At 37.2% G+C, this 27,150-nt stretch overlaps 1 long non-coding RNA gene across 1 annotated transcript in view; it reads right to left on the minus strand.

Annotated features, from left to right (window-relative positions):
• LOC118852703 overlaps window positions 1-25,953 on the minus strand; it is an 82,367-nt gene extending 56,414 nt beyond the window's left edge. The window contains exon 1 of the long non-coding RNA XR_005010621.1: window positions 25,493-25,953. This is a non-coding gene — a long non-coding RNA (uncharacterized LOC118852703). The remainder of the gene's footprint in view (window positions 1-25,492) is intronic.
• Window positions 25,954-27,150: the final 1,197 nt, after the last annotated feature.

Raw genomic sequence — 27,150 nt, forward strand, 5'->3', positions numbered from 1 at the left:
TTCCTCCCTCTTCCCAAGCCCCCAGTTGCTATTGGTCTCTTGCCTGATTTATCTTGTATTTAACTAGCTTATACTTAATTAGCATTTAATCTGTATATACTTAAGCACATCCATGTTGTCCTAAGTCTCCCCCTATAGAATGTAAACTCTTTGATGGCACAGGCGATTTCATTTTTATTTTTGTATTCCCTAACACCTAACGCAGCGCCTGGCACAGAGTAGGTACTTAATACGTGTTGACTGATAGATTAATTGTGTACAGGTTGTATCCTCCTGAAACAATATAAGGTCCTTGAAAATAGGGGTTGTTGTGTTTTTGTTTTTGTAACGTCAGCATTTTGTGTAGTGCTTGGAGCTTAGTAGGCACTAAATGAATGTTTATTAAATTAAATTGACTAAAAGATAGTTGATACTTCAGAAAGAAAAAAAAAACTGGAATTATTGAAATCCATAAATCATACAGATTGACTGTTTAAGAAATAATGTGTTTAAAAAGTTGGGGATGAGGGAAGGGAGAGTTCTTTTTGCTCATATACTAGAAAGTACATAACATCTCCTGCTAGCAGGGTGGTAAATTTACAATTGAAGCATGTGTTAGGCAAAAACCTCAGACCACTGAATGGGAAAGCCAAATCTGAACCAAAGATAAATATTATGTTAGCAATTTAACCCTGAAAACTTCCATGTCTGGACCTAACAGAACAGCTACTCCAAAGAACTATCATCAGACATTTAGAAAGCCAAGTATAAATGGAAATTATAGGATCATTTAGCTGGGATTTCCAGTGTGCTTCTCTTGGACCCATTCTTTAGTCTTTACTATGCATAATAAAATCTCCTGTTTAGCTTTCTAAGCTGATTTTACCTCTCAAGTGCTCTGTTCAAGACAAATGAGCTGATTTGATGTTTCCTGTACATAACATTTCATTTCTCTTATCCCTGCACAATCTATGGTCTATACCTACAACACTTTCCCTCCTAACTTCTGTATCTGCTTTGTATGTTGTTCTTCCAAGCAAAATGCCAGGGGCTCTCACTTTAGTTTTTGTACCCTCAGCACTTGCTCCAATACTTGACATAGAATAGCTACTTATAAATCAGTCAGCATCCATTAAGTGCCTCCTGTGTGCCAGAAAGTGCTAACTAAACACTAGGGATACAAAGAAAGACAGAAGACAGTGCCTGCCCTTGAAGAGCTCACAGTCTAATGGATTAATAAATACTTATTAAATTGCATGACTAAATTTAATTTTCTTCCCATCCTCTGTATTTTGCCTGTGATGCTGGCAAATGTCAATCAGTAACTGTATTAAAATTCAACTCAGAGTTTCCACATAAGTAGACAGCATATGGTTTCCTAACTTTTCTGGTAGAGGCCTGATGGCCCTATGATGGCTTTTAGCATGTCTTATGATGGTCCTAGAATTGGTGAATGGATGCTATCTCTCCCACCCCCCCCCCCACGCTCCCACACCCATTCATAATTCCTTACAACCTCAGAATGCACGTACAAAGCTACTCCAGTGAAAGCGAAATCAAAGGAATCCGGGTCTAAAGACAAAAGGCAATGAATTTTCTTGATAATTTAACGGAAGCAGTATGAGGAAAATGTGAACAGTATTTTGATGATTTTCTCAGCAACCAAAAGACTAGACAAGGTCCATTTATTTCTTAAAGCCTAGACAGATCCTGATTTCCTCCCCCTAGTGTTGTATTTCTGAAACTCAAGTTATGAGTCTGTGATCAGAGGCAGAATTAGTTAAATCATCTTGGCACTAATGGCCTGGGTGGACTGGTATTTAAAATCACTCTGGCAGTAACATTGGAAGTTAGCTGATATTTAAATCACCTTGGTATAAATAAGTGGGATTTAGTGCCTTGTTCAAATGCATCAGTACCCTGAAATGGAAAGGGGGGTTGATACTAGGGTCTTTTGTTTCCTGAGAGTAAGTCACCTTGGCATTGGCTATTGCTTAGAGGCCTTGTAGGTATGTATGTATACATACATACACACATGCATACATGCACACAATATATGTATATATATCCACATTCTTTTTTAACAGAAGCATATTATGTTGGAGGTTATTTTACCATGGTTTCAATGTGCTTCTTATTGTCTTTATAGCTATACCCAAATTAGATTTCTTTAAGGGTGGTTGTGAGATTTTACAGCAGCCTGGGACTTGTCTTTGATCAGAGATGTCTCCCCTACCCTGTGGGGAGGTGGAGGTTCAAGGGAACCATGAAAATCAGTACCGGCCCCAAGTGGCCCAGGCTGAAAGGAAAATCAGGCAAAAGACCACAAAAATTGGCTATAGACTTAGTGAAATTCCATCTTTACCCTTTCCCTAATCTGCTTTCACTTAGTTTTCGTGGAAAGCCATATCATTTCACAGCTTCCCTTTCCAGGGCTTGTTCAAGTCTTACTTTTCTCCCTTGACCATGACAGATGACACTCATCTTGCTAGTTAATTTCTATAGCTTCTATTAATTATAGAACTCATTAAGTATATTTTATTAGTACCCTTTTTTTACACCATGTTCATATATCCCATCCCATTCCCCTCTACTAAATCCTCCCTCCTGACAAGGAAAAATTGTTAAGCCAAATAAACTGATAAGGCAAGCACACCTGTAAAATTGTGTACCCAATTCTACACTCGTAGTTTCCCTACTCTTCACTGAGAGAAGTGTGCTGTTTCATCTTTTTATTTTGGAATGATGACTACACAGTAGAGTTTGAATCTCTTTCAGTAATGGTTGCATTCAGACATTATTATAATCATCAAATACGTTGTTCTCTTTTTTATCATCCATTTTTTGTAATCAATCAGAACAAGGCAACGTGTATGAACTATTTTATGTGTAAATATCCTAATTCCCCAATGATACTATAAGGTCCTGGAGGATTGAGGCTATTGTTTAAATTTCTCTTGTAATTCTTATACCATCTTGCACGATGTTAGTCTTGAATTAAATTCTGAAATTGGAATGTATTAGCTACAGGTAGATCTCCCAGCCTAATATTAACAATTCACATTTGCCTATAGTTTAAACACTGCATATAGTTACAACCACTCCTTGAAGCAGGCTCAGAGAGATAACTAGCCCAAGTCCTGACTAGAGAAGAGGTTTCTTGTTGAGGAATAAGGAGAGGTAAAGTTGGATGGGTAAGTTGAAGCTAGTCAATTGAAGGCCTTGACTTTCAAGACTATTTTGGACTGGATCCAGACAGCAATAGGTGTTTATTATGTAATCTTTTAGTAAGCCTAGTGAAAGCCATGTATTAGAAAGACTGACTGGGCTTCTGTGTGCAGGGTAAATTGAAGAGTGGTCATGCAATAGTAGAAGGGGAGAGACCAATGAAGAAGCTGTAATATAATTCAAGAGTGATGTAATGAGGTACTGGACTTAGATATTGACAGTTGGGATAAAAAGGAAGGGGTGAAACTGGGAAACATTTTGAAGAAAGGAAGCACAACTTGGTGATTGATTGAATATGTCAAATGTAAAAAAATTAGAATGACACTTAGATATTGGTTAAATATATCAAGGAGAGGAGGAATGAAATCAAAATCATTAGAAAGAAGGCAATGAGAAGAATGAATAGTCTATAGATTCACCCAAGATTCTGCCCATTATCACTGCAGGGTAGCATCTTATATTTCTTACCCCATCCAACTATCAGTCATAAACAGGCCCAGGTTGGAATGAGAAAGTAATGGTTTCTTGATTAGAAAAAGTCTTCACGTCATATCTCTCTGATTAAGATCTGATATCTTTTGAACTTCTCTATTATTGTCAAGGGTACCACCACCTTTCCCACCAACCAGGTTCACAACCTTATCATACTCAACTTTTAACTATAACTCACCTTACATATTTAGTCAATTATTGACTCTTTAGGCTATACAACATTTCTTTTATATATGTCTTTTTCTTTTGTCTACCCCAGTTTAGGCCTTCTCCATCTCTTGCTTAGACTATTGTGATGTCATTTTAATTGGTCCCTCTGTTTCAAGTCTTTCCCCACTATAATTCAGCTACCAAGGTGATCTCCCTAAAGCACAGATCAGGCTTAGAGATACCTTTCTCGCCTCAATAAATTTCAGTAGCTTCCTATTAGTCCTCAGATTAAATAGTTAAACTCATTTTTTTGATATTTAAAGCTCTACATTTCTTGGCTTTCTCAAATCTTTCTAGTCTTCTTAGACATTATCCTCCTTCATACGTTCTGTGGTTCAGTCATAATGTCCTGCTTGCTATACTTACACATGATACTTCATCTTCAAACTCTGTGTCCTTATGTTGGCTCTTGCTCTTACCTTCTTCACTTCTGCTCTTTAGAATCACTTACTTCCTTCAAGCCTCAGCTCACATGCAACCTTCCATGGAAGATGTTTCCTGGTCCCCTGTCCCCATTTTTTACTGGCCACTAGTTCCTTCCCCTCCAAGCTTAGCTTATAGATGTTTTGTATGGGTCTCATATATACTTATGCATGTACACATTCTCTTTCCCATTAGAATCTAAGCTCTTTGAGGGATGGGATAATTTTTGCTTTTATTTTTATTTATTACTTTTTTATTATTTATTACTGAGCACAGTACCTGACACAGATTGTATGTTTTATAAGCGATTGCTGATTGATATCTGAGATATATAGTGAATTGATACAAATATGTGGGACCAAGAGTTGTATTTCAGTAAGTCAACAAGTAATATAAACAGTTTTTGAAAAGTAAGATATAAATGATCAAGAAGTGTATGGAAAAAGTCCACATCATGAATGCAAATTGGAATAAGATTGAGATTTTGCCTCATACCTAGCAAATTGACAAAGTTGATAAAGGGCAGAAATAATCAATATTATAGAGGATGTGGGAAGCCATGAACACCAATACACTGTTGGTAGAGCTGTGGATAGATCTGATTAGGAGAAAAAAATGGAAATTTAAGAGATAATAACAATAGTAATAGTAACATTTATATGATCCTTACTATGTGCCAGGCACTCTACTAAGTGCTTTAAAATTATCATCTCATTTGATCCTCACAACAACTCTGGGAGGTAGGTGCTATTATTATCCTTATTTATAGATGGGAAAACTGAGGCACATGGAGGTTAAGTAACTTGCCTAGGATAACAAAGTCCCCAATTATTTGAGACCAGATTTCAATTCAGGTCTTCCTGACTCCAGATCCAGCTTTCTATACACTGTGCTACCTAGCTGCCTCTAAATGGCTCATACTTTTTCATTCAATGATACCACCAATGGCTATATAGCACAAGGAGGTCAAAGACAGAATTAAAGGTCTTATATATTTTAAAATATTTATAATAGTATTTTTATGGTAGCTTAGTGAAACTATGAGCTATGCCATGTAGGGTTACTTAAGATGGACAGGTCATAGTGGGGAATTCAGATAAAAGGTGAGTCACTGGAGAAGGAAATGGTAAACCTCTCCAGGATTCTTGCCAAGAAAACCCCATGGATAGTATTAAAATGATAAAAGATATGACACCAGAAGATGAACTTCTTAGGTCAAAAGGTGTCCAACATGTTCCTGGGGAAGAGCAGCAGATAACTACAAGCAGCTCTAGTACTAAGCAGCTGGGCCAGAGCCAAATAGACGCTTAGTTACGGATGTGTCTGGTGACAAAGGAAAAGTCTAATGCTGCAAAGATCAATATTGCAGAGGAATCAGGAATGTAAGATATGTGAACCAAGGTGAGCTAGATGTAGTCAAAGAGGGTACCAGTGGGAATGGATGAATTTTATTCAGGGAATTATCACATATGTTACTGTGGGCAAGAACCCCTTTGAAGAAATGGAATAGTCCTTATAGTCAATAAAAAGGATGAGAAAAGCAGTGCTAGGGTATAATCTCAAAAGTGACAGAATGATATCTATTCAAATCCAAGGCAAGCTGTTCAATATCACAGACACTGGTGCCAAAGAGACCAAAGTTGCTCACTTCTACGGAGACCTATGACATCTTCTAGAAATAACACCCAAAGAAGATATCATATTCATCATAGGGGATTAGAATGCTAAAGCATGAAATCCAAAGATAATTGGAATAACAGGCAAGTTTGCCCTTGGAGTACAAAGTGAAGTGGGGCAGAGATTAATATAGTTTTGTCAAGATAACTCACTGGTGTGTTGGCAACCAAAAATGGGCTCCTTAGCACTTAGTCAACAAGTGCCCTTGACTAGTTTGGCTTTTTCCCCTGAACTGAATGCTGTTTGTATGTTGGACTGGAGTAAGCTTGTCGGCCCCTTCACCTTGCTTCCCTTGCTTAAGCTGATGGAAAGAACCTGTGCTTTCCCGGTCAACCCCTTCACCTTGCTTAAGCTGATGGAAAGAACCTGTGCTTTCCTGGTCAACCCCTTCACCTTGCTTAAGCAGATTGAAAGAACCTGTGCTTTCCCCGGCGTACCTTACACCCCCGCAGAAGCCGGATGGTTAAAAGCAGCTCCTGTTGGAGCCAGAGGCTGCTATAGCCATAGCCACAGCTGAAGCAGGAGCTGCCAGTAGCAGAGCTGACCTACGGGAGGAAGCTGAACAAAGACTTCAGGCCAGTGGGTAATCTTTTTACAATAGAGGGGGAAGCATGATTTTGCTTTACACAATCATGCTTCTCTGTAGCCTCCTGATTACTCTTTCAAGGTGTACTTATTGGGCCTGGAAGCTTTTGATCAATATATGAAAATGGGGTTGCTGGTTCATGGGTTGGTTACTGTGGAGCCTAAATATATGCTTTGATTCTTCTGCCTTCTACTTTGAGAGTTTCTTATATCCGGCGGTTCCGAACCTTTCAGACATATATATGATCCTCTTTGAGATTATAAACTCTGCCCTCCTAATACAACTGGTCACAGAAAACACTTTTTCTACAGCCCAAAAGGTCAATACTGAAACCAGATTGATTACATACTTTGCAAACAAAGGTGGAGAAGCTCTATGCAGTCAGTTAAAATAGGACCTGGAGATAACAGTGGCTTAGATCATGAGCTTCTTATTGCAAAATTCGTACTTAAATTGAAGAAAATAGGGAAAACCATCAGACTTTATTGGTATGACCTAAATGATATCCCTTAGGAATGCTAAGTGGAACTAACAAATAGATTTAAAGAATTAGGATCTGGTAGATTGAATGTGTGAAGAACTATGGACAGAGTTCACAATATTGCACAGGAGGCAGCAACAAAAAATATTCCAAAGACAAAGAAAAGCAAGAAAACAAAATAGCTGCCTGATGAGCCTTTAGAAATAGCTGAGGAAAGAAGGAAAATGAAAGGTAAAGGCATACCTAAGTGAATGCAGAATTTCAGAGAATAGCAAGGGAGAGATAAGAAGGTTTTCTTAAATAAGCAATGCAAAGAAATAGAAAAAATAACAGAATGGGAAAGACGAGATCTCTTCAAGAAAATTAGAAACATCAAGAGAAAGTTTCATGCAAAAAAGGCACTATAAAAGACAAATCACAATGGTGTGGTTATTGACCTAGAGCCAGATAGCCTGAAGAGTGAAGTCAAGTGGGCCTTAGGAATCATTGCTAACAGTTAGGCTGGTGGAGGCAACACAATTTCAGCTGGGCTATTTAGAATCCTAAAAGATGATGCTCTGTTAAAATGTTGCACTCAGGATGCCGGCAAATTTGAAAAACTCAGCAATGGCCATTGAATTGGAAAAGATCAGTTGGTACCCCAATCCTAAAGAAGGGTAATGGCAAAGAGCATTCAAATTACTGAACAGTTATGCTCGGTTCACATGCCAGTAAGGTTATGCTTAAGATCCTGCAAGCTAGGCTTCAGCAATATGTGAAATGGGAATTACCAGAAGAGCAGGCTGGTTTTTTGGAGAGGCAGAGGAACAAGAGATCAAATTGCCAACATTTGCTGGATCATGCAGAAAGCAAGGAAGTTCCAGAAAAAAGTATCTACTTCTGCTTCACTGACTACTCTAAAGCCTTTAAATGTGTGGATCACAACGAAATGTGGCAAGTCCTCAAAGAAATGGGAGTGCCGGATCATCTTACTTGTGTCCTGAGGAACCTGTATGTGGGCCAAGAAGCAACAGTTAAAATTGAATATGGAACAACTGATTGGTTTAAGATTGGAAAAGGAATATAACAAGGCTTTATACTGTCACCGTATTTAACTTATATGCAGAGTACATCATGCAAAATGCCAGGCTGGATGAATCCAAAGCTGGAATTAAGGTTGCCAGAAGAAATAAAAATTTTAACATGTAGACGACATGATTCTGATGGCAGAAAGTGAAGAATTAAGAAGCCTGCTGATGAGAGTGAAAGTGGAGAGTGTAAAGAGCTTAATATTAAAAGAAACTAAGATCACAACCACTGGTCCCATCACTTCCTGGCAAATAAAGGGAGAAGAAATCTAAGTAGTGTCAGATTTTATATTCTTGGGCTCAAAGATCACTGCAGACAGCAGCTGCAGCCACGAAATTAAAAAATGCTTGCTCCTTGGAAGGAAAGCTATGGGAAATCTGGACAGCATACTAAAAAGCAGGAACATTACCTTGCCAACAAAGTTCTTGTAATAATGTATGGCTGTGGGCTGAGTGCTGTAGAAGCAACACTTTCAAATTGTGATGCTGGAGAAGACTTTTGAGAGAGCCTTGGACAGCAGGGAGATCAAATCAGTTGATACTTAAAGAAACTAATTTAGGTTACTCATTAGAAGGACAATTACTGAAGATGAAGTGAGAAGACAGGACTCGTTGGAAAAGACCCTGGTGTTTGGAAAGATTGAAGGCAAAAGGAAAAGGGGATGGTAGCAGATGAGGTGGATAGATAACATCATGGAAGCAATGGACATGAGCTTGGACAGACTTTGGGAGGTAGTAAAAGAAAGAAGGGCCTGATGTGCTGTGGTCCATGGGGTCACAAAGAGTCACACATGACAATGGCTGAACAACATCAGCAAGAAACCAGAAATAATTTGGGGAATGGTTGGACAAGCTATGGCATATGAATATAATGGAAATTTTTTGAGCCATAAGAAACAAGAAATATGAATTTAGAGAAATGTGGGAAAATTTGTATGAATGGATAGAGAGTAATATAGGAGAACAATATCCACACTGCTAACAAGGTATCAGAGTTCAGATCACTGTCTTGACTCCAGAGACCTGGTGATGAAATAAACTGCCATGTACTGTTAGGCATGGTTAATGTGTTGGTTTGCTTTGCTTAACTGTATGTCATTGTTTATAAGGGAGGGTCCTGGTAGAGGTAGCATGATGAGAAGGAAATAATAGAAATGCTTTGTGAAAAAAGCATGACTCCAACTCCAGTGCTCTATCCACTGAACAATTTAGCTGCTTTTCTTTTTTCTCTCGAAGACTTTCATCGAAGGCCTTCCTTTATATTCCTAGCATTTAGCACAATGCCTAGAATATAGTAACTGCTTAATAAACACTTGTTGACTGACACCCCCCAAAGTGGGTCATTCTGTTTTTGGACTGCTCTAATTGTGGCGCAGTGGATAAAGTGGCAGGCCTGGAGTTAGGAAGACTCATCTTCCTGAGTTCAAATCCATCCTCTGACACTAACTAGCTGTGTGACCCTGGGCAAGTCACTTAAAGGACAGGGTGAACCATTCTAGTATCTTTGCCAAGAGAACCCCGAATGGGGTCACAAATAGCTGGACATGATTAAAATAACAGTTTTAAAATAACTAGTTATTAGAAAGCTGTTCCTTATTTTGAATAAAAATTTGTTTCCCTATACATTCCTCACATTGTTTCCAGTTCTAGTCTTTGGCTTGCAGAAGACATTTACCCCCTTTTCTACTTGGTTACCCTTAAAGTGCTTGAAGACAGCTATCGTGCTCAGCATGAAGTCAGTTACCAGGCCCAAAACAGACCCCATCCAGCTAAGTAGGACCTCTCAGAGCTTGTGTCCCACTGGCAAATGGAGAACCAACAGTCCCTTCTGCGTACAAGAAGGTGATGACATTGGATGATCATCAAAGCTGGGGAAACAGAGTTCAAAGTTTTATCACCAATATTCTGAGTATGTGCTTGTTCAGTTTTTTTAAAAAAAGATGAATGCTAAACAGAGCCATCTAGTGTTAGTAGTGTGCAACAGAACAGAACAGAGCAGAACAGAACAGATTAGAACAGAAGGAAGTAAAAATAAACCAGGTTTACTGATAACACTTCGTGTGTGTATAGCACTTTATATATAAATATATATGTATGTATGTGTCTGTGTATACGTATACATATTCAGATATATGATATTTTAGCCCATATATTAAACAGCTCATTTTCTGACTTTATATACTATCTCCTGATACTAAAGTTGATTCTTAGAATTTTAATTTTTTAAAAAATCTGTTCATTTTGAGCAAGGCAACTATTTTACTATATTCTTATTGTCATTGTTAAAAAAAAGCCCCAAGTTACTTTATGTCAGTTTGGAGAATATGTCAAGGATTGATGGTGTTGGTGATGATAATGATAAAAATACCTTGGCCAGACTGATCTGAAGGGTCACAGTGAGAAGACTGAAGGAAATCAAGTCTCCTCACACAACCCACGGAACAACAATAATAAATAGAAGCACTGAAGGGAAGGGAAAGGAGTAAAAAAAACCACAAAAAAGAAAAAAAAAACTAAAATTTTAAAATAAACAAAGCAATGAACCAATGCATTAAAAATGTAGAGAAAGTGGACTGACTGAAATACCAGAAGTGATGGAGACAGAAAAAGAAACAGTATAAGCTATCTTGAGAGACATCCTCAAATGAATAAATATGGTGTCTTAAGAAACAGAGTAACAAATGGTAATGTTATGAAAATTACAAGACCAAATAAAAGAAGAGCTTGAAGAAATTTTAAAAAATGACACAAGATGATTAAACAAGATTGAAAAAAATGCAAAAAAGAACATGAGGAAATAATGAAGAAAAGGATCAACATGGGAAATATAATGGCCTTAAAAATTAACAGAAAAGCAAATTAACAGCAGATTTATAAAAGTGGAAAGTGGAATAGTACACAGAATAGCTGGAAATAAAAACTCCAAAAAATTACTGAATTATCCAAATTATTGAAAAATCTTTAAAACATAATGATAGACCTATAGCAGGCTCAGGATTATTTACGCCTTTGAAAATTTAGGAAAACAAAAGCATTCTGAAGCTACGTGTTAGGAAATTGACTTGCCCAGAATTCCTTCTCTCTCTCTCTCACTCTCTCACATACACGCAGAAACAGACATGTGAAACCAAAAGCCAAACTACATATAGGAAGTATCTGTAGAATTCTAATAAAAAAGAACCCATGAGTTAACATACATAGGAAAAAATATGATAAACTGCTAGAAGAAATGAAGTCACTTAGAAAAAAAAATTAGGATCACAAAGGATTTTTCAAAGAATAAAAGGGAGGACTACAGAAATTGGAATCCAATGTTAATTACAGTAAGAAGCATGAGCCATGAACAGAGAATTACTTATATAGAACAACTCAGTATCTTCTATGTAAGTTGGTTAAGGATATTTGAGATGCAATTAGCCTGCCAATTTTAGATAGAGAAATATCTACTTCGGGGAAGTTTTTCAAAAAACAAATAAGCCTCCCAACCAGAAAAGATAAATATGTAAAGCAACCAAGATAAAAGTTAGTAACAAAATATGAGAACCCTCAGAGCATTATATAGGCTAAGTGTCAAAGGTTTTAGAAAGGTATTTTATAGAAAAAAGGAGACGGGAAGGAAATGCAATCGAGGTGGGAGTTGAGCATGAGGAATAGCGATAATCCCTGGACAAAGGTTCTGTCTTTGATAAAGGGGAAATTGAGATGAAAGTAATCTATGTAATTATAATATAAGAGAAAGAATTCTTGCTATAGTGATTATATTGATTTTAGTTTAACTGTAAAAAAATAAGGTTAACAAAGCATGTATTCCCTATTAATAGAAGGACTGAAAAGTGGCCTAATTCTCTAAACTCAACATTCTGCCCCTGGTCTCTATCCTTTTGTATGTCGCAAACCTGGTTTACTCTTCCTTTCTCATTTTTCCTTTTGGAATCTCTAAGCTCTCTTCACAACTGGGTTCATGTTCTCCTTCCTACCTTTCCTCATTTTCCTCGTAATTATTTGGCAATTTCTTCCTCTTGTAATTTGTAAATTTGTAATTTCCCTTGTATTTACTTATCTGTGTTTATGCTATATTTCAGTAGAATGTAAGCTTCTTGAAGACAGGAACTGTTTTGTCTTTGTTCTCTTAGAACCCCTACTGTCTTTCCAATAATAAGTGCTTAATAAATGTTTGTGAAATTGAATTGAAAGAAGACAAACCTCAATGCCAGTGGCATAAACTTCCCAGTAAAATGTGAAAAAGTTGGAGAAAGAAAAACACCCCTACAATACAATAAAATGTTGCTGAAAGAAAAAAATGAAAAAATGAAAGCTGGTCTAAAATGTGCAGTGCTATTAACAAATCATAAAAGCAGAAACTATTAATGTCAGCTAAAGCTGAATTCAAACCAGAAAATACTAAAAGATGTAAGTAAAGACATTGTATTATACTAAAATGTTATGCAGAATGAGATTAAATCATCTGTATATGTAGCAAGATTCATAAAGTAAAACTTGCAAGAAAAAAGGAAAGAGTTTGACACCTTAGTATAATAATAGTATTCATATGGCATTGTAAGGTTTGCTTTACAGATATCTCACTTTAGTCTTACAACTACCCAGGAAGTTAAATGCTATTATTATCTCAATTTTACAAATGAGAGAAAAATAAAGCAGATAAAGGTTAAGTAAATTGTCCATGGTCACACAGCTGATAAGTGTCTAAGGCTGAATTTGTGCTCAGTACTCTATCATTGCACTGCCTAGGTGCCTCTATCAATATCAATTTGTCATTATGAGTATCATTCAGTCAACGAGCATTTATTAAACAGTTTCTGCATGCCAGGCACTGTGCTGTGCTTAGAGATATAGGTGCAAAACTGAAATGATTCCTGTCTTCAAGGAATTTATATTCTTTTGGGGCGAGGCAACACACATATGTTTTTACAGATATACACAAAATAGATACACAGCAATGAGGGGGAAGGCACTAGTAGCTTAGGAGGAAGAAGCAGGAAAGGCTTCGTGTTGAAAAGAGTGTTTTTATCTGACACTTGAAGGAAACTTGGAGCTTTATGAGGTGGAGGTGATCAGGGAGTGGAATCAGCATTAGGGACAGCCAGTACAAAGGCCCAAATGAAGAAGCTGGAACATCGTGTTTGAAGGATAGCAGTTAGGCGAGTGTAGCTTGACTCTATTAGGCTACATTATATAACAAAACTGAAAAGAGGGGTGGGGACAGGTAGTGAAGTGCTTTAAAAATGCCAAAAAAAAAAAAAAAAGGGAGCAGCTAGGTGGCGCAGTGAGTAGGGCACCCTCCTCAGGAGGACCTGAGTTCAAATGCGGCCTCAGACACCTGACACACTAACTAGCTGTGTGACCTTGGGCAAGTCACTTAACCCCAATTGCCCTGCCTTCTCCTCTGCAAAAAAAAAAAAAAAAGCCAAAAAAAAAGTGTTTTTACTTGGTTCTTGGATTAGTAGGGAGCCACTGGAATATATTGAGTAGGATATATAACCTGTACTTTAGTAACATCCCTCTGGTAGCTGTATGGAAGATGGATTGGAATGGGAAGAGACTTGAGATAGGGAGATCATTTGGGAGACCATTGAAATAGTCTAAGTGATGAGGGCACTGGCTGTGTAAATGTAAAGAAACAGACATATGCAAGAGATGTCATGGAGGTAGAAATGAGGTTCGGCCACTGGTTGTAAATGTAGGTTGAGTCAGTCAGTCAGTACAGTCATGAAGCATTTAGTAGCACCCACTATGCACCAGGCACTGTGCTAAGTCCTGGGGTTACAAAGAAAGGTAAAAGTAAGTCCCTGCTCTTGAGGAACTCAGAATTTAATGAGGGAGACAACAGGTAAACAACTACATAAAAAAAAGGCTATATGTAGGAGAAAATGGAAACATCCAGCAGAGGGAAGGCCTTAGAATTAAGAGGGATTGGGAGAGGTTTCCTTTAGAAGGTGGGGCTTTAGCTGGCACTTGAAGGAACAAAAGCAGGCAGAGACTGAGATGAGGAAGGAGAACATTACTGGCAGGGGGAACAGCCACTGAAAATGCCCAGGGTTGGGAGATGGGAGTCCCCTGTCTGAGGAACTGCAAGGAGACCAGTATCAGTGGACTGTGAGGATGTATAGGGATGTAAAGTTTAAGAAAAAAAGGTGTGTGTGTGTGTGTAGGGGGGGGGCAAGTTATAAAGGTCTTTAAATGCCAAACAGGATTTTATATTTAGCCCTAGAGGTTATAGGGAGCCGCTCGAGCTTACCGAGTAGGAGAGTAAAGGATGATATGAGGTTGCAAACTTGGATGCCTGGAAGAATGGTGGTACTTTTGACAGAAATAGAGAAGTTTAGAAGGAAAGCAATGAGCTCTGTGTTGGATGTGTTGAACTCTAGTTTCCATGGGACATCCAGGTTGAAATGTCTAATGGTTATTTGATAATGGAGGACAGAAGCTTATCAAAGACAATAAGACTGGATATATAGATCTGGGAGTCATTTGCATAGAAGTAACTGAATCTATGGGAGCTGATTAGGTCACTGAGAGACCGTAGAGAGAGAAAGAAGGCGAGAGCTTAGGGTACACTCAGTATACGATAAATATAACAAAAAGAAAAAGGAGAAATGACAGCAATGAGCGAGCATTGAACCAGACATAATAGATGTTTGGAAAGAACTCAGTGGTACAAATAATTTTCTCCCTCCCCCCACTACTATTTATGATATCTGTACAAAAATTGATTACACATTGGCAAAGAAAAGCAGAGATTCATTAACTACATTTATAGACTGTAGTGCAATAAAACTAATAAAAATAATGAGATGATAAATAAAAGGTGTGGTGAGTAAAAGTTTTTATTAAATAATGACTAGGTGACAGAGAAAATTATAAAAACAGTAACAGATTCTATCCAAGATACGACAGCAACATTCAAAGGCCAATTCTTAGCCCTGAATACCTAGATCAATAGAATAGAGACAGAGAAAATTAACAAAATAAATCTTTCTAGATAATATAAAAAAGGAACAAAGAAACAGAAAGCAAGAGAAAACTCAAGACCACAGCAGAGTCACTCAGTCAGCAATCATTTACTAAGTGCCTACTAAGTGCCAGGCACACTGTAACTGAAGCGTAGAGGGATTTGGAGGGAGTCTGGAAACGTTTCATGTTGAAAGAAGTGGTTTTGTCTAAGACTTGAAGGAAGCTTAAGGATGCTTAGCCTTAGAGGTGAGGAGGTGGGAAGGGCATTCTATCTATAAGGGTGTCGTGGGCAAAGGTCCAGAGGTTACAGATGGAATTTTGTGTATGGAGAATAGCTGGCAGACCTCTTTGACTAGAATGAAGGATGTGTAAAGAAAAGTAGTATGAAATAAGACTGGAAAGTTAGGTAGGAGCCCTGTTGTGGAGAGCTTTTAATACAAGACTGAAGAATTTATATTTTATCTTAGAGGCAGTAGGGAGTCACTGATAATTTTTGGGTAGGAGAGTGACATGATCAGAACTATGCTTTTGGAATACCAGTTTGACAGCTCTGTGGAAGATGGTTCGGAGAAGAGAGAACAGAAACAAAGAAACCAATTAGAAAAATATTACAATATTCTAAATTAGAGATGATGAGGGTAAGTGAATCAAATGAAAAATGATAAATGATAGATACAAGTTTTTTTTTGAAAAGACTAAACAATTGATAAACAATTAGCAAGACTAATTTGTAAAAAGGAGAGAATAAAACCACATCACCAAAGTGAGAAAGGAAGGACTGAAGTTTCAAAAAGAAATCAATTAGTTTGTTTTACACAACCTTATGCTAACAACATATCTGAGGATTTAGGTGATGTAAGGATAAATGTGGGATGTCCAGACCAAAAAAACCCCAAAGTGAATAATCAAAATAGATGAATGTTTGAGCAACTCAGACAGGCCATTTAAGAGCTTCTCTGCAAAAGGACACTGGACTCTGACTCACAAGTGAATCTAATCAACTTTTAAAGGACAATTATACATTATAGACTGAAAACATTGCAAAGATTGCAGTCTACTCAAGTTCTTCTATGAGGCAAATACAGTATTCAACCTTAAGCCAAAGACCAAGCTGAGAAAAAAAATATGTGAAAATACTAATAAAATATTTGTAAATAGAATCTAGCAAGATATAAAATAATTATCAATCATGACCACTTAGGGCTTATCAAAAACAATCAATTTAATAAATCTTGTCGACAAGAGAAAAATAGGTTATATGTTCTAATAGCTGCAGAGAAAGGTTTCAGTAATATGTTATTGTTTAGTTATTTCAGTTGTGTTCCACTCTTCATGACCCCATTTTGGGTTTTCTTGGCAAAGATAATGGAGTAGTTTGCCATTTTCTTCTCCAATTCATTTTTACAGATGAGGAACTGAGGTAAACAGGGTTAAGTGATTTGTCCAGAGTCACACAGCTATTAAGTCTAAGGCCAGATTTGAATTCAGAAAGATGAGTCTTCTTGACTCCCGGCCCAGAATTGTATCCGTGATGCCCCAATTAATTTGCGTTAAAATTTTACACTATAGAAATAGAAGCATATTTTCATGATACAATAACAATTATTTATTTGAGATGATGAGTTAATATTATATATAATGGATAAATACAAGTATTCCCATTCAAAAGTGGTATGAAAAAACAATGAACACTCTTACTATGCCTATTCACCAAAGTTTTAGAAATCTTTTCAATAGAAATAAGGTGTGAAAAAACAGTTAAAGGAATAAAAATTGTCAACGAAGAAATTGAAGCATTTCTATTTGCTGATGGAATAATTGTACACCTAGAAAACCCAAGTGAGCCAACAAAAAGAATGAACAAAACTAATGCATGATATTAGTAAAGTGTAGTTACTCAAGATAAACTGTGAATATCATTTACATATCTACTTATTACTAAGAACCGAGAGAAACTGATAGTGCAATGATAAGATATGTCATATCTTTGGGAATTAACTTATGATAACATACAAGGGACTTTCATAAGGACAACATCCAAATAATTTTGAAAGCATGCTCAGTACTTCTTCATTTTCCTGGTGAGCAAACTGAAACCCACCAAGGCAGGTTAGGTAAGCTGAACATTTAATTCATTCATCCAAAGTACAGTGGAAATAGCACTGAGCCTTGAGTAAGAAGCCCTGGGTTCAAATCTCATCTCTGCCATTTATTACCTGTATGACATCAAGTAAATCACTTTACCTCCAAAGAACCTCAATTTCTTCATATATAAAATGAGCTGATCTCAGTGGTACCTTCTAGCTCCAAATCTTCTGTGAACCTATGGTGTATACACACACACACACACACACACACACACACACACACACACATACATATATAAAGACACTGGAATTTGTTTTCCTGTGGTGTGATCTGGAAAGTGAGATTGGCGGATTAAAGCCACCTCTGGCTAGACCATTTGTTTCTGAATTCTCCCCATTAAATTTTAAGCACCTCCCAGGCAGATACTGTGTCCTTGTGTAGAGCTTTTGCTCCATGAATAATATCATCTGTTCTGGGCCACTCCCAATGATTCACAGAAACATCCTTGAGGCTGCCTCTGTTGGCTTTCTTAACCCTTACCCTGTGCCTTTTTCTTATATTGCTTTCTTTATTTGGAATATATCCCCACCTCAAGTTCTCACCTTCTCCAAGTACCTTCTGCAATCTCATTCATGTCCAACAGTAAGTAGATGCCATGATGCAAATTAGGCCTCCCATTTCCTGATCCTTCAACACAACCAGTAGAGTCTAATTTCCCTGAGTGTAGAGACTGTTTTTACTTTTTCCATGTATCCCCAGCACTTGGAATTGTGCCTGGCGTTTAGTGAGGGCTTGATAAATACTTGTTAATTGATTAAATTCAACATGCATTTTTAAAGTGCTTACTATATATCATGTAATTTGCCAGGCACAGGGGATTAAAAAAAAAAAAAAACAAAAACCAAATACAATGGCTTTTGCTCTCAAGGAGCTTACATTTATTGTATTAGATGATAAAAACAGCTTGCTACAAAGACATTTCTAACTTTAGGGGGATAGTTTGAATTTAGAGTAAGTTCCTCCCAGTCAAATCACATTTTCCCATTTACTTATAATTTATAGTTGAAGATGGGTGGTTTCCACAGAAATTTTTTTTAAAGAACCCAATGCCATAAAAATACTCATAAGAACGTTGCAATCTTTAAAGAATCACATATTTAAAGTAAAAAAAGTGAATCATCTTATAAAATATTAGTGATATAAAGTCATACAAATACTATGCTCAAACAGAAGATGCATAGACAGTGCCTTTGAGGTTAGATTCACGAGGAAAGGGGATAAATCCTTGTGAATTTTAAATTCAACCTATTTCTATCAGAGTAAACAGTTCTTTAAAAAATTCCAAGTTTTAATGAGCAACTTGACCTAAAAGTGTTTGTCTTCTTTCCTATTAGTGTCTGGAACTGTTTGATCATTTAAGTCCTATTTGGGCTACCATATATCTTTTCTTCTCTTTATGTGTTTGGTATCCTTTAGAAGTTATTTAAGGCAAGTTAGTAAGGCCTTTGGGAATCATTGTTGTCAAAAAAAATTATTTACAAAATTGATTATTTCAAAAAAAATGTAGACTTTCCAGGTTTTTTGCTAAAGGTTAACAAAATTATAGATTTTGAGTAGATAGAATCTTAGAGGCTATCTAGGCTAATTTTCTTCTTTTACAGATGAGGAACCGAGGCCCCAAGAGGTTCAATGATTTGTTCCTCGTCACACAGGTGGTAAAGACTAGGGTTGGTATTTGAATTCAACTGCTATTCAGATCTGGCACTGTCCATTTTGCCCAATAGATCCCTAATATATTATGGATATTTAGCTTTGTAATCTTGATTTCTACTTAACTTCCTCACCCCCCATACATTCTGCCTCTCTCTGTTTCTCTCTTTCCCCCTCCTCTGTCTTCTCTCTCTCTCTCTCTCTCTTGCTTTCTCTCTCACTGTCTCTTTCCCCAGGGCCTAGTTGTTTATCTTTGAGTTTTAGTTAATTCTCCAGGACTTCTGGTGCTTTTTCTTTACAGGCCAAAACCACACAAATTCATCCTTAACCTGCTAGGCCACCAGTGCTCAACAAGTACAAAATTTCTATAATTTTAGAGACTTAGTTGAGGTAGGTATTTTATGTAAATACAATGTTTCATGGAGAATTAGGGTTGATTTATTTAAACTATGAGGAATTATAAGACATTTTTGGTTGGTAGGTCAATCTCTTAAGGACCATTCATCCATGGTGAAGTGAAAAGAACACAAAGTTTGCAATCAGAGGACTTGGGTTTGCATCTCAACTCAACTCACTATATGACTGACTATGGGCAAGTCATTTAAAGGTTTAATTTTTTCACTTGTAAAATTAGAAGTTAGGCTAGATGATCTCTAAGGATTCTCTTAGCTCTAAACCCTGTGATCCTTTGGGTCTCTGGGACCTGTGAGTAGAGATACACATAGATCCATTTTATATTATGAATATTTACAAACATTTCCCACTTCTTCATTTCAACAATTTAATTCAACAAACATTTGTCTAATGCCCACAACTGTGGGAAGATACTGTGTAAACACCAGGAATTTTAAACTCTTTCTTTCAAGAAACACAGTAGATTGTTCCTTTACAGTTGGCAAATTGGGCTTATGGTCACCAAATTGGACATTAGTGAAACCCTACTAAGTGCAGCTTGGTATGTGTGGGAGAGGCATATCTGCAGAAAGATATAGGGCTTGTTGAGCTGCCAAGAATCCTTCCATCAATAGAAGGACCACTAAATGCTGACTTTCTTTCTTATGACCATTCAGTTGGGTTGAATACTCAATCCATTTTTAAAAAATTAAAATAATTTTATTTTCAATTCAGGGAACAAAACAACCATTTCCATAACATAGTACAATAAAAAAGATGATTGTGCATGAAGCTTCCATGTTCAACTTGTATTCCCTCCTAATATACAAGAAAGTTATCATATAAATTTCTTTTTTTTTGCCCCCTTTTCCTCCTCCCCATCCCTAAGATGGCTACCATTAGACACAAATAGGTATGTGTGTATATATACACATATACTATATAGTACACACACGTATATATACATATACACACATAGACATATATATTCTATACATCTATTTATTAGTTTTTTCTCTGGATGCAGATAGTGTCTCCCTTCATATGTCCTTTACTTCTTGAGTATAATACTCAAAATAACTTAGTTGCTCAAAGTTCTTATTTATTTATTTTTGGAGGGGGAAAGGCAGGGCAATTGAAGTTAAGTGACTTGCCCAAGGTCACACAGCCAGTAAGTGTGTCAAGTGTCTGAGGCCAGGGTTGAACTCAGGTCCTCCTGATTCCGGGGCTGGTGTTCTACTCGCTGCACCACCTAGCGGCCCCTCAAAGTTGTTCTTAAAACAATATTGCAGTTACGATATACAGTGATCTCTTGGTTCTCCCTAGAGTGATCTTCTTCAGGTCAAGTCCACTATCCCATTCCTTGCCCAATTGGAACTGGATCATCAGGTCACGAAGACAAAAAGCAGGAAGACGAGTTGCACTAATGATTCACCTTGGTTTTTGTTTATCTTATTTTTTGGCGGGGGGGCATAGATCATCAAGAATGTTATAGTTTTGTTTGTTTTTATTTCATTGCATTAGATAATTGAATTCCAAAGATATATTAACTGTATGGGCGTGGTCATTAAGATGATACTGTAAAGGGATCATTTATTAGTAATATTTGGTTATGTCCATGTAATAGAAAAATGATTATGCACAGAAGTGAATTCTGAGTAAATACCCCCTTAACAATTACATAGAACTCCTTTAAAATAGAAAGTATTAATTAACTTCTCTTCTTTAAAGTAAGTATATCTTTTTCAAAAGAATATTTAAGCTAGTTTTACAGTAGTCAAGAATTGAAATTCTACTCTACCTCACTGTAGTACGGAGGTGACTCTAGATTGGGGGTTTGTAGCCTGGGGTCCTCAGACCTCTGTGAATTTGGATAGGAAAAAATGTCATCTTTAGTTTCACTAATTGAAATTTAACTATGAATTTAGGCAATAACCATTTGAGGATTCATGGACTTTATCAGGCTGCTAAAGAGGTCCATCACACAAAAAATGTTAAGAACTCCTGCTGTAAGATTCTTAAAAGATGTTACCAGCAGGATGTCAGCTCTGTGGACCTTACCCAACTAGGAAGACTTTGAATAAAAAACCTGCTAATGGACTGTACTGAGGACCAGCTGGTTTTGAGGTTTAGAGAGGCTCATTACCAGAGGGTTGGCCACTGACTGTTATGTCTTTTCCCCCCATTAAAAATTACAAGAGTGGTCTATTGAAAAATATAGGGGTATGTTTAGTACGCCATTAGGGAACAAACACACCAGTAGGATTAAGAAACCATAAACCATTTAAGGATATGTATTATACCATTTTGTCAAGACCCAGCTATTATGATGCCCTGTGATTTCTATTCATTGAAGAGGTTAAAATTCTGTTTCTGAAAGTGCTTTTCCTCCTATAATATGTAGAAAGATATCTCAAATTGTTATTCTTCACAATGAAGAATTCATAACTAGTTGTCTGTCACAAATTTGACTTAGAAAAGGGGTGTGTTTTGACAGGAAGCGCTTAAGGCATTTGGACCGGCAAAAATGTTATAAATCTTTCTAATCCTGTAACTGGCTAGGTAGTTTTGTTGTGTTGCTGATGAAGTTGCTGATGAGGTTGCTGATGTGTGTTATGATGGAACAATTTTCTCATCAGTGGGCATTCCTGTAGTGAAAGTGACAATGAAAATTACTATCTCCACTTCTACCAGAAGATTGGGGTGGTTCTCATTGGATCAGCACTCTGTATTTGGGGGAGGACACAAATTGAAAGAGGAACCTCAAATGTCATACATTTGGAAAGGAGAGAGATGTGTCTGGTCCCTATAATAGGGTTTTGCTATTAAACTCCAAAAAATATGACTTGACTGGGCTTTGGGGTTGTGCTGAACAAGGAAATGTGAATTATTTAATTTAGGTTCATTAGAAATGGCGTTTTAAAAGGTTTCATTTACTTAACAGAGGCAGCATGACTAGTAGGTAAAATACTGGGCTTGGCTTCAGGAAAACCTGGATTTAAACCCTACCTTTGTTTGATATCTACTAGCTGTGTGATCCTAGGTAAGTCACTTTAACACTTCAAGCAACTTCCTAGAGGGTTCGAACTTTGTTTTGGTGGAGGTAGTTTCCAAGCTAAGGAAATCACAGATTTTTCCTGTGTTTTGATTTACCAGGCAGGGGCTTTGTGTAATTTTGACTAATTTGGATATATTATGTAACACAGCGGAGAAGTCCTCATTCCTTGGGCCCGATCTTGGTATAGTAAAGAGAGCACTGAATTTGAAGTCATAGGACTGGAGTTCAAATCTTGTACAAGTCAGCTTTCTTTCTTTCCCACTAGTGAAATGAGGGCTTTTGAAAAGACCATGGGTTCTCATAGTGGGCGATACTGCCCTCTGGGGGGCGCTGGAATGATCCAGGGGGGCAATGGTAGTTTAAAATGATGTAAGTTTCAAAAAACAAACCAAAAAAAATATTAAAGGGTTAAAGAAAGTAGATTTCCAGGGTGCATGGAGTAATTTCTTTTAAAGGAGGCAGTGGGCCAAATAAGTTTGGGAACCTCTGAACTAGAATGAGGCTTTCTAAATTCCTTTCCAACTCTGTTTTTATAATTCTCTAATCCATTTTGAGTTTCCAAAGAGCAGCCTCTGACATATAAGCTAAGATTCGTTGATAGTGAATATTCCTTTAATTTCTTATTCTTGCCTTACTGTTGTTGCTAGGATTTTCAAAACTGTTTGGTGGGGGTTATGAGAGTGGACATCCATGTTTAATAGATATTTTTAACGTGATGCTTCTAGGCTTTTTGCATTGTGTACAATCTTAGCTCAGTTTCGAATATAATCTTTTTATCTTATGGAAAGAGCTATTCCGGTATATTTTGAATGTAGTTTAAGCCTAATAATAGCTAGAATTTATATAGCACTTTATAAGGTTTGTAAAGCACTTTACAAATGTTATCTCATTTTATCCTTACAGCAATTCTGAGAGTTAGGTGCCATTATTACCTCCCATTTTATTGATGAGTAAATGCATAATTGAGTGCTGTGTTTTATTGAAAGATTTCTTTGCATCTAAAGATAACATTATGTAATTTTTATGTTTTTCCCATGTTGGTAAGCTTGACCCTTTGGTGGAGAGTGTTACAGAGGGAAATTTCGGTAAGGTGCTGGTTAGACTAGATAACCTCTATTAAATGCCATAGGCTGCTCTTTGGAAGTTCAGAATGGATTGTAGAATTATAAAAACAGAGCTGGACAGGAATTTAGAAAGCCTCAGTCTAGTCAAAAGCCCTCATTTCACAGGTGGGAAACTGATGCCCAAAGAGGTTTGAACTCCAGTCCTATGAATTCAAACTCAGTGCTCTCCAATTCTCATACCCTGGGATCCTGTGAAGACTTATGAAGTCAAATGTGTAAGCCATCATGTCTATTGCAAGGCAGTGCTAATGTGGAAAGGCACCGGACTTAGACCCGGGTTTGAGTGATCCTCATTTTGAGTCAATAGGGTGGTATGGCTACCAGGAGAGCTAATTTGATCTTAGTTTGATTTAAGTATCCAGAAATAATGAGATGATAGCCCCTTTATGCTCTGTTCTGGTCAGGCCACGTATTTGAATTATTGCATTCAGTGCTGGACACATATTCTATTCCTGTAGTTCAATTGTTCAGTTGTGTCTGACTCTACGTGACCTCATGGACCATAATATCTTCTGTAGAGTTTTCTTGGCAAAGGTACTAGAGCGGTTTGCTGTCTCCTTCTCTGATGGATCACCTTTTGCCAGAACTGTCTACTCTGACCTGCCTATCTTGGGTAACCTTTCATGGCATAGCTCATGGTTTCATTGAACTATGCAAGCCCCTCCCCAAGGACAAGACAGTGAGTGCTAGGAGAGGGGAGGCACATATTAGGAAGGACACTGAGAAGTCTTAATAAGATTGGTAAGATCTTTCAGAGAAGAGCAACCAGAACGGCAAAGGACCTTGGTGGGATCATGTTCCTGGGAAGATCATTTGAAGGAACAAGGGATATGTAGCTTGGGGAAAAAAGACTGTGGAGGAATGTTATTCAAGTATCTGAAGGCTACTAGGTAGAAGGGTAATTAGATTATATCTTTTCTGCATAGCTCCGGAGGTCAGAATGAGAACATGTGGAAGCTGTAAAGTGGTAAAGCTTAAGGTAAAAAAAAGATTCCTAATAATGAGAGGTACCCCAAAGTGATGTGAGCAGCATCAGGAAGCAGTGGGCTTGCCCCTACTTGAGGTATTCAGACAAAGGGTGGATGGCCACTTGCTGGTCATATCAGAAATTCTTTTTTCAGGGACAGTTTGAACTAGATGACATTTGAAAACATTTTCAACTTTGAAATTCTTTGAGTCTATGATTCTGCATCCTGGACTTGCTACTTACAAATGGTTTGACTTAAGCACCTATCAAAATCTCAATTTCCTCATCTGTAAGATGGGATCATGACCCTTGAGCTATTTATCTCAGATGGTTATTTATTTAGAGTCAAAGGAGATAACATATGCAAAATATTTGATAAATCTTAAAGCATTGTGCAAATATGAACTAATTATTGTTAAGAAATATTTCCATTATTTGGTCTAAATATATAATGTTTTTGCAACTTTTTTATTTTAGAAAAATACTCTTAGTTTTTAGATTTAGAGGCAGAAAAAAGATAACCTAAGAACTTCTTATCATGGATACTTTCTCAGCATTTGTGTCTAGCTGCCACCATGTAAGAAAATGAGATACCACATTTTTAAGTTAAAGAAATAACAGAACTGTCATTATCCTCTCTCCCCTATGTGCCACACACACACACACACACACACACACACTAATTGAAGAAAGGTTTTTTTTTTTCCTTTTCCCTTTCTACTGGCTAAATAAATGGAAAACTTAAAAATTATATTCAGACTCTGAAAGGGAAAACAAAATAAGACTTTTTTTTTTTAAATCAGAGTGGAAATTTCTATTTCCTTACCATACCCAGCTCTCTCACAGAACTGGATCTCCCTCCTTCTCCACACCCCTCCCCACGCCAAGAGAAATAAAAGCATTATAACTTCTTGGACACTAGAAGTATTGTATAAGGAAAATAACAACAAAAGGGGCATTAGAAATAAGAGGATGAGGGAAAAGGAGCCTGGAACTGTGATAAAATAAGCAAACAGCCTATTTTTTTTTAAACTTACCAGAGGCACTCTTGTCCCTGTGAGAAGCTAGATGAAAGCTGGACTGTCCATTTTGAACAGTGTATCCACTGTCTTGAGACCTGGATGGGAAAGTCTAAGGAGTCCGTTAATAAACATTTTCAGGGAAGTCTAAAAGTTCATTAACACATAGGCATTTCCTGATGTGCTACTTCATGAGCCAAAGTTCACAGGTCTTCTTTCTGCTGTGTGTGTTGCGGGCCTGTGGAGGGAGCATGGACACATCATGCAAAACTCTTCTCAAGAATGAAATGGGAAACTGAGTAAATAAACTCTAGTCATTTGTTTCTTCCGTCCCACACCCATTTGTAAATAGCATAGAGCAAAGAGGAAGAATGGAACTTGTCCAACAGCTTCTAAGAAGCTCAATGGATTATACAGTATAGCATTCAGCAGGTGGTTTGTAGAAATGACGTGTCTGCTTGTGAGCCAGTCATTGCAGTGTTCCTTTAAAGCAAGAGCCAGAAATGTCTTTGGAAAGATTAGCCCAGGCAAATAAGATTATGGCAGACAATTAACTTGTGAACTACTGTTTATCTTAGGACTTTATAACTGAAGACTGAGTATGTTTAGGTCTGTCATTGGTCACTCCATATCTGTTTAACTGTTCCCTCCCATGTTGCTTTACTTCCTGTTTATTTTCTTTCTCCTACCTATCTCAAAAGAATTCTGAGCATTAATTCAATTTATTAACAGATTTAATATTACCATATTAACATTTATTAACATTAACATACTATAGCCTTAGGGAGAACATACTTTAGCCAAATTGCAATAGTAGTATACAATTCTATTCAGTTTTGGACTTCACAGTCTAAGAGGGCCAATGATATAGTGAGAGGTATCAAAACTCATCCTGTGGGGAACTCTTGAGGGTACTGGGGATGGCTAGGCATGGAGACGAGAAGGCTTGAGGAAAACACGATTGTTATTTTTCGGTATTTGAAGGCCTGTTGATTGAAGTAGAGAATAGATTTGGTCAGCGATGTGGTTTCTTCTAGGGTGGCAATAAGTGTCAGAGTAAGTGTCAGAGGCTGAAGTAGAGGTAAGACTAGTAAGTGTCAGAGGCTGAGGTAGCGCTAAGACTAATGGTGGGATGTTCCTGGGAGGCAGATTTCAATTAATTATGAGCAAGAAAATTATTATTAATTTTGAATACTAATTCAAGCATGGGACAGACTTCTTCATGCAGGAGGGTGCTCCTTATCATTAGTCTTGTTCCGGTGGAGATTGAATGACCATTTGTCATCCTCTAAGTATAAGGTGAAAGGGATTCAGACATTGGATGGGGGTTGGGCTAGATGATTTACAAGGTCTCTCAACTGGTAAGTTTTTATGATTTTACAGATATTTAAATTTTTATATTACCAAGGAAAAGTCAAATTTTTGTTCATATACATACAAAGCTTTTCAATCCTAGCACTTGCTTTGTCTCCTTGACTTTAGTCCTCAAATATGTCTTTCAGTCTTTCTTTTTGTGCTAATGTAGAGACACTCACAATTAACAGTTTAGCAGCGGCTTACAGGCCCATGGTTTCATAGAAATTAGGGACTCACAAGCCCTTAGTTTGGTAGATGTTGAAGGCTCATGGGTCCATGATCTGATAGAAATTGGGGGCTCATAGTCCTTTTCATCCATT

Source organism: Trichosurus vulpecula, chromosome 6 (assembly GCF_011100635.1).
Source record: "Trichosurus vulpecula isolate mTriVul1 chromosome 6, mTriVul1.pri, whole genome shotgun sequence".
In the NCBI taxonomy this organism is placed as follows: Eukaryota; Metazoa; Chordata; class Mammalia; order Diprotodontia; family Phalangeridae; genus Trichosurus; species Trichosurus vulpecula.